The sequence below is a fragment of the Diadema antillarum genome, unplaced genomic scaffold (genome assembly GCF_040938485.1).
Source record: "Diadema antillarum isolate AM-2024a unplaced genomic scaffold, OU_Dant_1.0 scf00000014, whole genome shotgun sequence".
Lineage (NCBI taxonomy): Eukaryota > Metazoa > Echinodermata > Echinoidea > Diadematoida > Diadematidae > Diadema > Diadema antillarum.
This window is the reverse complement of record NW_027270903.1, coordinates 7,147,614-7,167,482: the sequence shown is the minus strand read 5'-3', so window position 1 is coordinate 7,167,482 and position 19,869 is coordinate 7,147,614.

The window sequence follows — 19,869 nt, the reverse complement described above, 5'->3', positions numbered from 1 at the left end:
ATTTGTTCACGTGAACACAAGGGCTATAGTTGTAGAGTACGTTGTTGTACTCGTTCTTGTTGTTGTTGTTGTTTTTAATACAAGGAAGGTTTAAATTTTAAAATTCAAATGTTTACAGGGAGCGTTAAGGTGTTAATTACATGTTTTTGGATAAACAATGCGAATTTTATAACATAATGATTCTATGAGCATCGTCAACCATACTCGTCAGTGTCTGGCCCGTTAATAGAATACAATGAGGATGATATTCTCCTTCAACCGTTCATTGGATTTTGTTCACCTTTGACCCCTCGAATTCTTAATGGGGGATCTTTATTTTGTTTATCAAGGATGTTCATGAGTTGGGGAGAATGCAAAGTACCTGACGAATAAAGACACAGTCAAAAAAAAAAAACCAAACCATCAGTCCAAAAAAAAAAAAAAAAACACCAACAAGAACAAAACAAATAGATCATATATGTGTGTTGTGTTTTTTCGTTTAATTCTTAGGTCACGCGCCTCCATCGAGTGACATACTCTCCATCGAGACCCATGAGATCAATGGGGAAGGAAGCCAGGTCATTCTCGTTATCACGTGTCACATTAGTCCCGAGGACCAGCCCGTCCCACACCTTCACACATACACCATCGCAGTCGACAACACCACGCTCTCCTCGTCCAGCATCGCCTCGGCTCTCTTCAGACCACGCCCACACAACAGGTGCATCAATATCACGTGCTCGGGGACGAACGGGATTGGTTGGACCTACACCAGTCTCGAGTACTGCTTGGAGAGAGGTTAATCTACTTTTAATAATGATTTCATTCGCCTCTGGACGTTGAGAGAGCAAGCGTAAAAATGTGTAATGTGAAACACTACATATTGTGGATGACAGCTGCAATTTTGTCGAATGTTTGACTCTCACCTTCATCCCTACATGCTAGATGATATCTTTCTTCAATATTCCTATCATATTCAAATTTATACCTAAAGAATTTAATCAAACTAATTCAATTTACTTTCGAGACTTGAGTCATTTTTTTTTCACTCTTGTTTTGAATATGGTTATGATGTGTTCTTGAAATGACAATGTACATAGATAAAGTACATGAAAAGACGTGTGTGCAAAATGATCTGGGCCTTGTCCGTTTACCTTCGATCATCCCGTTAATTGCGCTCTGTCAAAACATTACGGTCATTATCTCGGTTTGGCCATACAGGTCCCATTGCTTGTCTACATCGGGAAGCTCTTCAGAAGTCGTCGACCACGTACGCCTTGCTCTTCACAGCGTTGTTTATGTCGATGGTGACCTATGTAATCGTGGTCATGAAAAGAAGAAAAATTATCATCCTCTGAAGAGGTACTGTAGACTTCCTTTTCTTCCTTTTCTACTACATTTTCTTCCTCTCATTTTTTTCCTTACCGGTACTTTTTCTTTCTCTTTTTCTATCCTGCCTCCTACACCCCCTTGAAGTGCTCCAAAATCTTTTTACTATTTTACCTCTTTGTCTCAATCTTCTTCTTCCCGCTCTTTTCTTGCCTATTCAATTCATTCTTATTCATCGTTGGCATCTTCCTCTTCTTCTCCTTCGGATCTTTGGTATTTTAGCTTTGTTTAAGTTCCCTTATTGCCTTTTATAAGATGCATGGAAGTAATTGTAAAGGAGAGCTAAGGGCAGCAGGTTTTACAATTTGAAAGCTTTATTTAATACTGACTCGACGCGTGAATGAGAGAAATACGTCTCCATCTTGTACTCATCCTCAGTGACCGGTTTCTATCAAGGTGTAGAGTAGCAACACTATTTTGAGACAACGGCAATGGAAATGATTCCCTCGTAACAATAACCAAGAATAACTGAGTTTTCTATTTCAATGCGATTTTTCAAAGCGTTTTGTGCGGTTTGCTGATGTAGTAATGATCACATGCAAACATAAAAACCTAATTTTTATAACCTCTTGAGGCTATACCTGTATATCTGAACACTTGATATGATAAAGGCATTTCCCTATATGTATTCAGATGTGTCTGTCTAATGTCCTAACCTTCAAATTGTTTCTGTCCTTTCTTGTGTATTTTTCTTTAGATGGAGAGCATAAACTGGATTCGTGGTATCATATTCATGTTTGCCGTTTCGTTCGACAAAGATAATTCCCCACTGACGGATGTGACAGTAAAGGAGTGTAGTTCATAAAGTCTTAGATCCATATTTCAGTCGAGATCCTACACTATTCAAACACTAAAACGGACGGAATACGTACATAACCATAATGTACAAAGAGGTGGAACTCATGCAGCGAATTTGACTATGTATTGTGTCCTATACATAATGGTATACTTTGTTTAAAATGGACGTGATCTGTAATCAAAATAAATTTACTCGTCTCTTTTATTTCTTTTAAATTAATTGCAACTCAAGTTTGTGTTACCGCACGGAGAAAAAAAAAACGTTCACATCAACAAGCGAGATTTAAAAGCAGTAAGGTTGATGATGATGAACAGATGATGAACAGAAAACCAAAATATCTCTTACATTTGTAATTACGTAAGTAATGACGACTTTATAAATATGGACTGATATAGGTAAGGAAAAAAAAAGTTGTGTTTCTGAGTGAGGATCTTGCATCTTCCTATTTTTTTTTCTTTTGGTCAGACCTTGTTGTCAATGCTGAAAGACAGTTGAAGGAAGAGACGTTTAGTCCCCGACACGAGGACAATTACTTGAAACCCTCACAAGTAAGGTTTACTGATTTCAAAACAAGGCATTTATTTGCTTCGTTATCCAAAGCATTGAATTAAAGCATGATCAGTTTAGACTTTAGTGATGAAAGGATTGCATGATTAAAATTAAGCCTTAATGCGGTAGTATACAGGATTGTCATTGTAAACGCGTATTACGCAGTAAAGACTTCTTTTGAAGATTTAACAATCACATTTCTATAACACTTGTCTCGTTTCATGATTTAAAGTGTGTATTAAAGTATTTTCCATTCTCAGTTTGTCGAACAAAGAGAAGAAAAGCGTAGAATAGAAATCACGGTGACGAATATGCGATTTATAAACAGTTTATTAAAGTGTATATAGGGAAGGGTATTGATAAAGGCGCTTGTAAGTTGACTTTAAACTAAAAGAATAGAGCAATGGTTTGAAGGAGAAAAACGAAGGTGGGCGAGTGACGGACGTGACATCGAGACGCTTGTGTGTTTGTATGTATGCGTGTATAATGTATGTACGTATGTATGATTGTGTGCACATGTGTAGATAAAAACCGTCTAATTTCGTGTATAATTATGAAGTAAGTGACGAAAGCTAATACTATTCATGTATTACGCAAACTGCTGCAGATTTTAGGATGTGAGTGTAAATATGGTGTTCAGGGGGGTGTTTCATCAATTTAGTCAGCGCTGACAAGTTGTTAGTCTCTGACAATTTCAGTAAAATCCTTGGTTTTGATTGGCTGAGATGCTCTGGTCACTGACTGTTACTATGGTTATTGTCAGAGACTGACAACTTGTTTTAGTTTTTCAGTTTCAGTAAGTTTTATTTATCCACTTGTACATAACAGAAAGTAACTATAACAATATGAAACATATTATTTACAAGTCATGAAAATAATATTATAAACAAGATTTCACATTACAAGTATATAATCACGTGAAATAATACATAAATTTCATTACAGATCTTTAAGTGTAGAGGTGGGGGAGACCGTTATCAATAAGCAAATCGCTTGCCTTGGACAACGGCCTCTGAACATATATGCCTTGTAACATTTTTGTGTGTGTGTGTGTGTGTTTTTGTTTTTTAAGGGAACACACACTCGTAGAAAAAATAACGTAAATCTTTAAAGTATTCTAAATGTCATCTGACCAAAAAGGACAACACAAGATGGAATGTATAAAGACAAAAAAGGAAGAATAAGGGACCCGAATAGGAAGAGCAGAGAGAAGAGAGGAGACGAGAAGAAAAGCAATAAGATACAGTGTTCAGGAATTGGGAGCTAACAAAAGCGTAATTTTTTATTCGAGTGGAACATTGCGAGAAGAACGTTTTTATAGAATGATTTAAAACGTTGTAAAGAAGAACTGCATTTAAGGTTATCATTCAATCTTATGAGTTCCATACATCTGGAACATGATGTCTTATGGAATTTTAAGCTATAATGAGTTAAAGATTTTCCAAATGATAATCAGTTGCGTGACGGGTAGGATATCAGTGCTGAAAGTTGTCAGTCCTGACAACTTTCATGAAACGGTATCCTGAACTTTGTTTAATTTGACGACAGAGAATGAATTAATGGTTTGAGAGAGGAATAGAGGGATAAAGCTAGATGTATAGGTGGATGGATGTATGATTGTAACTCCTCATGAATTCATGTAAGACTGTACGTATTCATATACCATCTATCAAGGGAGGTGGTCCCCTTCCCACCTCCCTGATCTATTAGTGTGCGTAGCTTTGTATGGACGGATGATTGATTGTATATCCGTGCCCATGAAATTCATGTAAGACTTTACGTGTGTAAGTATCATCTGATAAGTGTGCGTAGTATATGTATGGATGGATGTTTGTATGTATTGTATATCCTTACCAATGAAATTCATGTAAGTCTGTACGTACATAACGTATGTGCGGTGTATGTACCATCTACCATGCAGTGCGCGTATAGCTATGTATGGATGTGTGCTTGTATGATTGTATATCCTTACCAATGAAATTCATGTTAGAGTGTACGTATAAAAAAAAAAAAAAATGTATCATCAATAATCAGTGTGCGTAGGTATGTATGTATCATTGATACATACATTATTATGCTAGTGTGAAGACCAATGTAAACTGTCATTCACGTATCCAAGACGTATTGACAAACGGATTAAGAACTATAGTCACGAGAACTAGTCTGCAAAGGTCTATCTGTTACAATAAAATGCGGGTTAGATATTTTGCGGATAGTTATATTATACAGATATTGACTTCCCCGTGCCCCGTTGCATAAAAGTTACTATTGCGGTAACTTTGCCATCCAATTATAGTAACTACCATGGCAACAATACTCCACAGCCAATCAAAAGTCAGAATTCCATAGAAGTTACCATTGGATGGCAAAGTAACCATAATAGTAACTTTTATGCAACGGGGCCCAGAGGTGGAGTATAACATTTGAGATCCTCGCGGGAAGTTATATGTTTGTCGAAGATTATTATATTTTTTCCGAAGCGCGTAGCCCTTTATAGGAAAAATATAGTATTCCGACACGTTGACGATATGTGCATTTTTTCCGTTTGAAAAAGAGATGTTTTTTTTTTTTTTGGAAAATTCCCTCTCTCTTTTCTTTCCATAGTTTTAACACTGTGACGTCAGAAACTGGAGAATGTAACGATGATGGTTTGTCTGTCCGAGCTCCTAATGTGCTCCACGGGCAACCCTGAGGCAGGAATATCATTAATGAAACATTACGCATTCCCAACGGGGATCTACCTTCAAATCTGACCCCATGCAGTCGTAGTTTAGAATCAGTACAAAGTCTTTTACTTTGAAATACAATGAAATACAATGAAATAATATCTTATGGACACATCGGTAGTAACGATTCGCGACTGACAGCGTTCTACTCAATGAGAAATTGGGATTGACAATGATTGAAAGATAAAGTAATGTTCGCAAAGTTTCGTGGTGTATCAGCCCTGTACGTAAAGGGATAGCGATGAGATCATGAACATTGTCTTGTGTATGAGTTGGGAACTGTAGAAGAAGATTGAAGTACAACTCTACTCTCTAAAAGAATCGAGTGAAAATATTCACTCTTGAAGGAGTGAATACAAGAAAAAAGTGAATTTAGAGTGAAATTGGAGTGAATTTCGAGTGAAAATGAACATTTCACTCATTTTGGAGTGACCTCAGGGATCACTCGAAGATTTTGCAGTGATCCCTGAGGTCACTCCAAAATGAGTGAAAATGAACATTTTCACTCGAAACTCACTCCAATTTCACTCTAAATTCACTCTTTTTTGTATTCACTCCTTCAAGAGTGAAAATTTTCACTCGATTTTTCTTTTAGAGAGTACAACACATTTAAGTAAAATCATGTGAACAGATTGTCTGATGTCTTACCAAGGAGCTACTATGTCTGTAGTAGCTCCTTGGTCTTACTAAAACCGACATGAAATAAGTGTTATGTCTGTACAAAAAAAAAAAAAAAGGTTTGTGTGTCTACAATGTCTTGTTGCACTAACTATAATTCATTCCACAGTCATCATATCTCAGTGTATGTAAGGTGTAGTGTATATAGAGAAGAATAAGGAATTAAAGAACACGTGCACTCTGACTCCAGATTATAGCGGTCAGGTCGCCGTTCATATGCATCTAAGTAACCGGTAACATACATACACAAAATTACGATGTTTTTAAGTTTGACATGTTTGAAACTATAGTGTCAGATTATTGATCGCATTAAATGTAACAAAATGATAAAAGAAAGGACCAAGAGAAGGATGAGGATAGGATAAAAAACAGAAGAAGGAAGAAGAAGAAGAAGAAGAAGAAGAGGTAAAGACCTGGAAATAAGAAAAAGGAAACAAAATCAAACGAAAAAAAGGAGGAGGAGGAGGGGGAAAAGAAATTGATGATGATGATGATGATGATGATGATAATGATGATGATGAAGAAGAAGAAGTCGAATCGAAGGCGAAAAGGAAGAAGCTGAGGAGAGAGCTACAAAGAGAGGGAGCAGCTGTCACCTGTCACTCACAGCCATCAATCAACCAGCCTCATTGTCTCGGCCCAATTGGGGAGGCGTGAACGGACAAATGGTGGAGAGCTCACTAATTGGGCTTTGCGGTCGCGATGAGGGGGTAATACGATTTGAATAAGGATTTAGGGAGGTGTATTTGGGTGAAGGAGGAAATCCTCCAATCCCGAGGAAGGGTAGAGGAACTGGACCCAATGGGGTTAAGCTTCGTATACGAGACAGAATGGTTTGGAGTTGAGTGGTGGTATCCCTCGTTATTTCCCCAACCTTTACCACACTGGTTTAGATTTCATGAAGTTATGTTTTATTTGGTAATAACGAGGAGTGGTTCTCTCGCAGACTTGCGACAGCAGTCAACGTGGTCAATAATGCCCTTGTAGGATATTCTACGCCAGTCCACACATGACATAAACAAATCTCTCTCTTCGGGTCCTTTGTATTGCTCTGTGATTCCCTTTAGCTCATTGACTTTATTGAATGATAGCAACGACTGGAACAAAGACCAGCTTCATAGCAGTCACAAGTACGGAACGTAATGGATTAGTAGTACTCCAAACATTCTAATGCTACGTAAAGATAAGAAACAAATAACATATTGTTATACACATGATAAAAAACGTATTATTTTGGTAATCTTTTTAAAGTTGATGCAATTGGCATCAATACACTACAGGTTGTTTTGACCTTTGACCTACCGACGATAAAGAGCAATAACAATAAAACCCTTTTTTCTACGTTTCACCGAATAATAAGGAACTTTAGTGGATATAAGAACAATTAAAGAGCCGATGTTAATTGGGATGAAAGCAAATTTTAAGAGAATGAAAAATGTAACGTATGCATTGACCTTTAATTGACATTACACATTAGTTGTTAGATAGGCAGTAGTTTATTAAATTACACCATCTGATATGATTGTGATAAGATGAAAATAAGTGGCAATCATATATCAATAATGATGATGATATTGTGAAGGATAAGCAAACAAGCGATATTATACTGCTATACTTGATTACATTATTGATTTTACTGCGGACTCCCTACGGCTGATAATCAGTACTGCGGTAAATATTTCATTACCACTATTTATATATATATATATATATATATATATATATATTATTATTTTTTTTTTTTTTTTAAACAGATTATTGTTACTTTCTCTGACGGCCGCTAAATAAAAGTCCAGTGTGTCCAGGGCCCCATTTCATAAAAGATGATAGGATAGCAACTCTTGCTGGAATGGCAACTTCCCATATAGCTACAGCCAATCAGAAAGCTGGATTCTTATCGTTACTACGACAATTGCCATTCCAGCAAGAGTTGCTATCATATCAACTTTTTACTATGGGGCCCAGGAGTACCATCATGGGAAGACAATGATGTTGTCATTACCTTGTTAGGACTGAATAAACATCACCCAAATCAGTTTGGTTGATTACAAAAACATTTTTGTAACATGGAATGTAACGAACCTCCACTCCATATACGCCGCGAAAGGGCCGCCCTTAATTACTGCGCCTATACACACTGTCTCCACTTCACCCCGTCCGAAAAGCCATTGGCAACTGCTGGCAATTCTCTTCGAATAAATGGCCACAAAACAAACTTCCTTTCGCTCTCCGAATCAAACCGCTTACGGACACTTTTCTAAAGCTGCAACCTATCAACGTTTATCCCAGTCCCCCTTGGTCCATTGAACATCCCAATATTGACCTCTCCCTTCACAGCTCATGTCCCAAGACCGTCCTCCCTTCAGCGCAACATCAATCCGCTCTTCAAACCATAAACACCACATACTCAAATCACCTGACAATTTACACTGACGGTTCCCATGATCCCTCCACTAACTGTTCTGGTATTGGGATTTACGTACCTCACTATCGTCATGAAATAAGTGAAAGGGTTTCACCCATCTCAATTTGCCGTACAGAACTGGTAGCGATTCTTCTTGCCCTATCATGGCTGGAATCCTCTCCCCCTCTCAGAGCTGTTATTTTCTCAGATTCCCTCAGTGCCTTGACACTTTTGAATAACCACACCTCAAATTTCCTTGACCTTCCAAATGAAGTACTTCGTAAATGCTCAAATCTTCTAATGAACGGGTGTGACATCACATTAGTATGGGTACCAGCTCACTGTGGTCTAACGGGCAACGAAAAAGCCGATTATCTTGCCAAACAAAGTTTACGTAAGAATATTACAATCAGTGTTCCTCAAAATGTTGATGATATACGACATGTAATCAAACACAGGTGTTTTGACGCTTGGAACGCGTTATGGCGCTCTTCAAATAAAGGACGCCATCTTTTCAACATCCAACCCTGTGCCTCAAACACCTTCACCTTTGAAAGTCTGAATAGACGTGATGAAATAATAACTCACCGTCTCCGCATGGGCAGAGCCAGATTAGCAACTTTTTATCATATCATCCGTAAACATCCCACCGGTTTTTGCTCAATGTGCAATGTATTGGAAACCGTTGAACATTATTTATTACACTGCAAACAACACACACGTCAACGTACGAATCTCATACGTGCTATCCATAAGCAATCACCCAGCATCTCTGATTTACTCGCTAACCAAATAGCTCTGGACGCAGTTATTACCTATGTCAAGGAAACAAACAAAATTATCACAGTATTTAAGATTGCATAACTTTGCTGTAGCACGGACTTTGCGAAGTCCTGCAAATTCGATGCACTATCATTTTGCAATCGTAGATTTCAAGATATTTTGTGAATCGTCTGTATTATGTGTTATGATGCATTATATTATAAATTGATTACCTATTAATGTTTTTCTTACATTGTTTGCTGTGGCATGCATTTGGGGAAGTTTGTATGTATGCATTATCAACTGCTGCGGTGGATTTCAAGATATTATGTATTATCTTCTGGAAACGCAGATTTTCAAAATAATTTCGAGTTGCCTACGAATTTTGGCTTATGCTTATCAATATGGGGTTTTTTTTCACTAATGTTTGATTGTGATTAATCTCACCTATGTTTTATTTAGTCTCATTTTCCCCTTCCCAGTACACAGGGGAAGGACTTTCACTCTCTCCTATTATCAGCGTAGTAGACCTTCACAACATCCGCACCGGACTTCGCTCCCCGGTTCCCAGCGAGACCAAGCCGAGCCTGGTCACCCGTCGCGTCGAGGCCTCCACCTTCCACCTCGCCGAGGTGCCGGAATCTGCAGCATGCAGGTTTTGGGAGTCACTCGCTGCTGCAGATCTCGGCATCTCCCTCAATTTGCCTTTACTATGTAAAACATTATACATGTACATATTTTATCGTCTTGCGTTCCTTGCTTGCGTTTCCCTCGCAAGAACAGGGGATTTCTTCGTCCATATTATAATATAGCTATTTATAAATGATATACTTTTATTATTTTTTGTATAGTGAGAACAACTCTAATTTCTGTAAATCCCCTCTCGTATGAGTCGCCTGCACTTATTTACTACTAATGAATTTGTGGTTTAAAAAATGTATTTGAAGAATATATGACTCCCACTTTCTGGCTCTAAATTTCTACCTTTTTTTGGGGGGGGGGGGGGGGGGCTTGAAGCCCGCAGGTGTACTCGTACGTCATACAGAAACCACGATTATATTTGTACATCATTTCTCCGTTGTTTTTCGCAAACGACTTTGCTGTATCAACGCCTCTGGATTTTTCACGAATCATTGATGTGACGCTCAGAGCTCTATGATATAAACACTGTATATATATTTTGTTTTTGTTTTTTCCTTTCTCTCGAAATAATGATATTCATGTAAACACTGAATATATATATATTTTTTTCTTGAAACAATGATACAGTTATAGTAATGTTCCCTATTCTGTAATTTACATCATTGTGTGTGCGTTTTATTTAGATACTGTATATTATTTTGGGTTGACCTCTGATATTATTAAGTGTGTGCGTGGTTGGTGATGGATATGTGTGTAAGTGTATGTGCACATGGGTGAGTTAATGTGTGGTACACGCGCGCGTGTATGGTATAGTAATTTGAGTTTGCTTAACCAAAGAATTTGAGGTATTCATAAATATCATTTGAGCTCCCTCGTGGAGACCTAATTAGCTCCTTTGTGGAAACAATATGAGCTCCCCCATGGAGACTTAATGAGCTCTTTTGTGGAGACAATATGAGCTCCCTCGTGGAGACGATATGAGCTCCCTCGTGGAGACTTGGTACATACTGATGTGACCGTGCACCTCAAAACGAACATAAAGTCGCACACACTGATTTTGCGTGAGGACTGAAAATAAGTGAAACGGGTCAACCTAGCCGAGCTTGACTTTTTCACATTTTCTGAAAGAGCGGATCTTCTTTCACATTATGCTAAAATTTGGTATCATAAAATGGGCAGGAAAGTGTGTTTTTTTAGCAGTTTATCTCGATCATTTTTGGCAGAATAGTGTGATTAGGTGTGTCTTTAGAATCCCTTTTTCATTTCCGAAAACCTTGTCCACACTCTTCACTTTCAACTCTAATAACTTTTGAAAGGATAGTGCTACTGCTTTAAAAGTTGGCATTAATTATGGACAGAATGTGTTAATGAGGCATGCCTAATTTCAATTTAATCTGATAATCTCTTCATTGTTGTTACTCTGGTGGTTTACTTCCTGTTTTTTGTCCTATTCATCGCACAGCCAGCACGGTTTGGTAAAGATTAAGTGCTTGAATAGACACTGTACTTCAGAGCCTCTTTTCTCAGTTCACACTTTTCCTGAGTTTGTGCTTTCTTTTCAATATTTAGATCGGTTAGGAGAGTCCATTTGATTTGAGTTATACATCATTTTAAAGCTTAAAGTCTGCTCTTTCAGAATATGGACTTAATTAAAAATTCCTGTCTTGCGACTTTTTGTTTGTTTTGAGGTGCAGGGTCACATATATATTTAATTATGTTCATATGTTAAATGTTTTATGTTAAGTGCTGTCTGGGGCAAATTATTTGTATAGGGCCCCATTTTTCTCTTTCTTCTTTCTTTCTATAAAACAACAAACAAACAACATTTTATATAACGTTAACAAAGAATGTGTACAACTTAAACTGGTGATCAAGATTTGCTGATATAATATCCCCTCTCATTCATAACTTTTGCATTATAAAGTAAAACATTCTTTGTCGATAAAAGAAAAAAACAGAGAAAATAGACCTCCCTTTTCTCCTTTTTCTTCTCTTCCTCCTCCTATTCATCTTTCTTCTTCTGCTAATTTCATTTCTTTCCTGACTTGTCAATATCCAACCATTTTGATAAGCAGTGACATTTCATTTTGAAATGCAGCTAAACACAATTTGCTTTCGTAAGATTGATTGCGATATTTTTCTGGATTAAAGGACAAGTTCACCTTCATAGACATGTGGGTTGAGTGAATGCAGCAATTAGTAGAACACATCAGTGAGAGTTTGAGCAAAATCGGGAAATCCGTTAAAAAGATATGAATTTTTGAAGTTTCTGCTCAGTAACGGCTGGATGAAAAGACTACTATAGCTTGTGATATCACATGAGTACAACGATATAAAGAAAGAATAAAGAAAATTCAACATATTTCCATTTTTCTCGCATAACAAAAGAACACTCGACTTCTCTCTTTCAGAAGGCAGGGGGAATAATATTACCCTTCACATACGTCAGTAGCAAGTCGAAGAAATCTGCACTTTATTCAAAAAGTAAAGTTTTGTGAAATTCTCTTTTTATTTTCCTTATATGGTTGTACGCATGTGACATCATACACTATAGTTGCCTAATCTTCCAGCAGTGACTGCGCAGATACTTAAAGTATTCGTAACTTTTGAACAGATTGTCCAATTTTCCTCAAACTTTCACTGATGTGTTCTACTAATATTGCTGCATTCTCTCAATCCTTATGTATATGAAGGTGGACTTGTCCTTTAAGAGGGACAGTGTACTGCTTTGGTCAATTTCTGCCCGTAGGTTTTCTGGGAGTACGTCACATGGGGGCGCCATCCCCTGTTGACCTGTCAGAAACTACTGAGTAATTGGGTTACCTAAGGGGAGTTGCTGTATTTTTCAGACAGCAAAACCTAACGCATGTTTCTGGCAAATGACCAAAATCTTAACAAATCTTACGAAAACGCAGGGTGGAACATTGGAGAAAAAGAGACACATGCATTAAATAAAAAAAGAAGAAGATATCATATTCCCGTTTGCAGCTAAAGTTCTAGCAAAAAAGTAAAATTAAATCATTTCTGATTACAAATTACATTCTAGGCATCTAATATTTTTCTTCATAATACTGAAAAGAATTCCATACCAAAACTACAACAGCTGCTAGTAATCACAGAGTCCACATGAACTACCAATATTTCTTCTCTCACTGCAGACTACACATTCAAATCTTGATTCATTCAAGCCCTATACGACCTCAGCTCTGAACATGGATGAGCTCCACACTGTCGTCTGGACTACTAGTATCCGTCATCGACTGTAATGTTCTTGTCGCTAGGTGGCGCTAAGAAACGATGAGACGGCTGTCTATTTGGCACGCCTGCGAGGATTTCGCAAATCTCCGACGGGTCGTCCTTCCGATCGACGGAAAACGAGCAAAACTCGTCGTCCCACACGGACTCACACTGGTCTCGATCGTAGACTAGCGGCACCCAGAAACTGTAGCCAGGGAAGAGGGCATGGAGTGAAAGATGATTAAATAGGTAGATAGATAGGTAGATAGATAGATAGATAGATAGATAGATAGATGAATAGAGAGATTGACAGACAGATAGATAAATAGATAGGCAGATACATGTAGGGATACATGGATAGATTGACAGAGAGAAGAATAGATAGACAGATAGATAAATAGATTGACAGAAAGATAAATAGACTGACAGAAAAATAAATACTCAGTAGATAATATATAGCTTGATTGATAGATATGTTGATAGATATATAGATAGATTGATTGATAAATTGATAGATATATTGATAAATATATAGATGGATTGATTGATAAACTGATAGATAAATAGATAGATTGATAAATTGATTGATAGATATAATAATGATATTAATATATAGAGAGATAGATAGACAGATATATAGACAGATGAATACATAGATAGATAAATGAATAAATAAATAGGCAGATAGACAGATAGATAAGATAGATAGACAGATAGACAGACAGATAGATAAATAGGTAGACAGATAGATAGATTGACAGATAAATAGATAGACAGAGATAGATAGATTGACAGATAGACAAATACTCAGTAGATATATTGATAGATAGATTGATAGATAGATTAATAGATAGAGAGATAGATAGATAGATTATTGATTGATAGATAGATTGAGAGATAAATCAATAATGAATGAATAAACAAATAGAAAGTAGATAAATGAGTAAATACATAAATCGATAGATATAATTAGTGAGAGAAAGAGAGAGAGAGGGGTTGGAGGAGGACAGAAATAAATAGTATTGAATATCAAAAATGTCTGGATGTAGTATGTGGCCTCCTTGATAATATCAGTTACAATTTAAATATGTTATGAGTTGATGGTGATGGCGATCATATTTTTTTATTATAATCAACATCTTCATCATCATCAACATCATCATCACTATTGTAATATTAATTGTAGATTAATGTTGTTGTTAATCTTGTTAGACGGTAAGAATAAAATTTTCTAAAGGGACTATTAATTATCCTTCGTTGATTTGTTTTGTTTAGTTTTAAGGTTGTTTTTTTCTACTCTGATTTGAACTATGATGATTATTATTGCTCATAGACATGCTCAAATGACATGCAATTTCACCAACAATCATTTATGTTGAGGATAAGAATGTCTTGGCAGCAGATTCTGGACCAGTATAGGGCTCACACGGGTAAATAATTCCCCATAGAGACGTGTGTTAAAATTCAAATTTCAAAAAATTCTGTAAAATAGCTGGGAGAAATGAGATGTTTTATCTTCACTAAGCTGAATAAGTGAGATATTACCTTTCATCCATCAGATTGCCAGGGTGGGTTGTTCTGCTCTAATTCTGTCCAGGGGTCCGCAAAGCCAGACTACGAGTTCTTGTCACTCAAAAAATCACCTATTTTCCGTACACGTACCCAATAAAATATAGTCCCCTCAAATTCCATCAGAAAAGCTTTCATCTTCCAACCAAAATGCAGTTTGTAGAGGAATTCATACTCAATATCTACAGCTATTCAGTTTTTTGCCAAACTACATCATTGATTTTTAATTAATTTTTTTCTTCATTTATTTTGGTATCTTTGGTACGAATTTGTGAAGGGGTCTGGGACAGTCCATTTTATTTACAGGTGTGAGCCCTATAGTGGAGGTCATATTTCTTATTTGACTTTTAAACATCATAAATGTGTTTTTTATGTTATTTGCCCCTACATCATATGAGAAATTACACTTTCAAGGATTATAAAGCTTCTCAAAGGGACACTTTTAGAAAATCATGCCCTTTAGGGTTTTTTTTTTTAATAAATCTTGCAGTTTTGATCAGTTCTTCATAAGATGAATACATAGATCCAAGCAGTTATCCTTGATTGTGGGTGTGTCATCATCACCTTATAGCCTACAAAGTACTTGATAAGACTTTGTTTTGTCAAACAGACTAACTTTATGTATTTTGAGCTGTTTCAGTGGTAGCCAAAACAAAGAAATACATTAAAATAACACAGTCATTCAAAGTTGTGTGATACTGATGACTGACTGCTATGTACTAAGATCTAGTGACAAGAACATAATATTAAGAAAAGAAATTGTAGCAAGGGAGAGTTGAGGAGGGGGGGGGAGTAGAGGAGTGAGGTAGAGAGAGGGGGTAGGGAGGGGAAGGGGAGGGAGGAAGAGATCTGACACAATACAAGATACACAATACAAGATTAACACAGTCCTTCAAAGTTGTGTGATACTGATGACTGCTATTTACTAAGATCTAGTACCAGAAGAACATAATATTAAGAAAAGAAATTGTAGCAAGGAAGAGTGTGTGTGTGTGTGGGGGGGGGGGGGGTAGAGGAGAGAGGTAGAGGGAGGGGGGGTAAGGGAGCAGAAGGGGGATGGAGGAAGAGATCTGACACAATACAAGATACACAATACAAGAAGTCATTCAAAGTTGTGTGATACTGATGACTGCTATTTACTAAGTACCACAAGAACATAATATTAAGAAAAGAAATTGTAGCAAGATAGAGTTGGGTGGGGGGGGGGGAGTAGAGGAGAGAGGTAGAGGGAGGGGGGGGGGGGGGAGTAGGGAGAAGAAGGGGGAGGGAGGAAGAGAGATCTGACACAATACAAGATCAACATAAACCAGCAGAGCTTGTATGGGATGAATACTTCCCATAGACTTGCATGTATTGCGTACATTCTCTATAGGGCTCACACGGGTAAATAATTCCCCATAGAGACGTGTGTTAAAATTCAAATTTCAAAAAATTCTGTAAAATAGCTGGGAGAAATGAGGTGTTTTATCTTCACTAAGCTGAATAAGTGAGATATTACCTTTCATCCATCAGATTGCCAGGGTGGGTTGTTCTGCTCTAATTCTGTCCAGGGGTCCGCAAAGCCAGACTACGAGTTCTTGTCACTCAAAAAATCACCTATTTTCCGTACACGTACCCAATGAAATATAGTCCCCTCAAATTCCATCAGAAAAGCTTTCATCTTCCAACCAAAATGCAGTTTGTAGAGGAATTCATACTCAATATCTACAGCTATTCAGTTTTTTGCCAAACTACATCATTGATTTTTAATTGATTTTTTTCTTCATTTATTTTGGTATCTTTGGTACGAATTTGTGAAGGGGTCTGGGACAGTCCATTTTATTTACAGGTGTGAGCCCTTTAGGGTGCCCGGGAGCGACACACGATATAATAGCGAATTTAGAACAATGAGGGCGCCTTACCTTTGACAGCATCGGTATCCGTATCCATTGGAACCTATGCAGGAACATTCCCAGCAATTGTTGGTCTTCCACTCTTCACCAAATTTACAACTCTTTCCTCTGTACTTGCACGTTTTTGCTATAATTTAAAGAACACACAAACAAACAAACAAACAAACAAACAACAAAATTAGTATGAAACCAACTAGCAAAAATAACCTCCAAGTCGCATCAATTCCTTTTTTCAGTGGCACAGTATTATGCAAAGTTCTTCCTTTGGTAATTGCATGCGAGTAAAAACTTGGTAAACCCTACTGGAATGAATCATACAACTGTGTCTCACAATGTGAAGCACACTGTGAATCACAGCGTGAACACATTGTAAACACATTGTAAAAATGATTTCTTCACACTTTTAAATTTGAGCGTTTTAACAGTGTGAACGCAAAGTAAATCATCAGTTTACAGTTTAAAACAGAATACATTATTACAATGCGAATACCCTGCGAAAAACCACACCACAGTGTGAAATAATCTTCACATAGTCGACCATGGGAACGCAGTGTGACCACATTGTGGGACATTTTGTTCTTTTCCAGAGGGATGCAATGAAGGACAGTGTGAAAATAATACAATGAAATGTTTTCACGATCACATCAACTCGTTTTCATTGGCACAGAATTCGCAATTCTTACGTCGGTGCTTCAGTGTTTTCCTATACATAAGGGATAATACGAAACCAACGAACGAAAGTAACTTACAGATCACATCAGCTAGTTTTCAATAGCACATAATTGGTAATTATCATTCTTTCCTCGGTACTTCAAGCTCTGTAAATCATAAAGAACAGTATAAGAAACCAACAAACGAATGAATGTAAGGTTGAGATCTCATCTTTGATATTCTTATTACTGCCAGCAACGGTAGTGATCATGTATAACATGCTGTCTTTATCAAAATCCTTACATGCTCTGAAATTCCACACGAATCTGTCTATAATGTACCATGTGTGCTGCGTTTTTCTCGGTCTTAACAAGTTTTTATTTTTGTTTTTGTTTTTGCTTTCTTCTTGATTTTATTTCGATATAACCATTTCCTATCTGCATGTTTGATCGTAGAGACAAGTATGCATATAATTATTATGTCAAAGAATATGTCAAAACGCTTCTGCATTAAATATTGATAAACCGTGTGAACAAAAAAAAAAGAAAGGCACATGGAAAAAGAGAAAATGATGTAATCGTCCTGAATAAAATGTGTCCTGCTTTATTCTATCTCTTTGTATTCCTGTATTCAGCTCTTTCTCTCTCTCCTCATCTTTCTTTACTTTCTCCCTCTTATATTTTTCTTCTCTCTCTCTCTCTCTCTCTCTCTCTCTCTATTCATCTATCTTTCTTTCCAAGGATTCATTTAAACGACGCCGGTAAATTTTGTTTTTTCCTGAAGTCTTGTGGAAGAATTCTTTGTAAATTTCCCAAATTATTTGCAGACTCATAACATGTCTAGGTCTCCATCTTTTTTTTTAATGAGTGCAACCTTTCATGATATCAGGTTCCTGTAATCAGCAAGGGGTAAAAAATGATTGTCGATATTCATTCTGCTGTTCAACTCAAAGAGCAATTGAAGGGGTCGGTGCAATATAGTGCTAACCCACACTTCTGTCAAAATTGAGTTACATGAACAGGAATCGTCTAAACTACTTGGCTACTCTATACGGACCACGTACCCACAACGAGTGAGAATTGAGCTCCAGTGACAAACGCCCTCAACGACTCGTTCTTCAGCAAAATCATGTCTGAGGAGGCAGACGGAAGTCACCCTACAATGCATGCAGTCTAATAGCTCTAAGGTCTCATAGAACTTTCATTTGTCGTATTGGTAATATACCATTAGTGGTATGTAATAAATGAATTTGGTAAAGGAATCTGAAGGACTCGTACAAGACGAAATATATTAACAGGACGTGCTAGGTAGAAGCGTTTCCGTTCGTGTTAGTTGAGACAATTTAAGTATTGTTAGATAATGATAGCGTTTATAAAAGCAGAAACATCCTCTAGTGTTATAGTCTTTGGAAAAATAGGAAAATGATTAGCTTGACCTTGGTCTAGAAGGAAAGAAACTATGATATGTGAAGCTGAGGGTTAATCCAATTGTCTAATTCGGTCTATTGTCTTAGAGAAGGTACCCACACAATATTTTGATCGACTGTGTTTAATTACGGGGGAGGGGGGTGGGGTTGTTGTCTTAACGAGGTAGCGATGATATCGTTTCGTTTTAACTCTCACTGACAGAATGTTTGCAATTAAAAATTAGAAATATAAATATAAATAGAATTTACGTCTGTCTTAAAATAAAGGACAGGCACATAAATTAATTGCTCGAAGATATCAACTTTGTCCAATTAAGACCCTATTGAATCTGATACAGGTTTTCGAAGATTCCACTTTAAGGAGTCGAGATGATTCTGTAAGCACAAACACTGATGTCATACACCTACCTTCAAGTTCGAAAAAAAGGACGAAATCGTTGTTTGCTAAAATTTTAATTTACAAGATTTGTAGCGTCCTGCTGACAGGTTTGGACGAGGGTGAGTCAAAAGTTTGAAACATACATCACTATAACGTTGAATTACATTTTTATGGATTCTTTGAAGGGTCATTAAGGATGCGCAGTTTTTTTTTTTCTCTCTCTCTTGATATGTATTATATTTATATAATTATATATGATTACTGTAATCTATTATACACAATATGGATGCATACATGTTATCATCGTGTGCATGGTATGACTGTGAAATTCAAAGCATGTATCTGCTCACACAGTCACTGTGCATGTCTGCTATGTATATATAGTAACATACAGGAAGTATACAGCGTGTACATTTTCACGAGGAACCTGAGATAGAATGACAAACGTCAACAAAAACCGGTAAATTGCCAGGCAGTAAAAACAAGCGCAACAAAAAGTGAGATTCTATACGGATAAAGCTTGGTGGTAAATATACATCAACATGCAGGTTATTGATTCTATATAGATGCCAGCAATGATACACTGCAAAAAGTCTGGTGTTAAATGTGAAACACCGAGCTGATCTTAAATTTTCGGTGCTCATTAATTTTGAGGTGTTACATTTACACGGGTGTCACTTCCATATATGTAGACCTATATATTATAGTGTGTAATTAGTTCGTGTTGTTCTTGTTGATTTTGAACTTCAACAAGACGAACAAGAACTTCTTGATAAAGTACTTGATT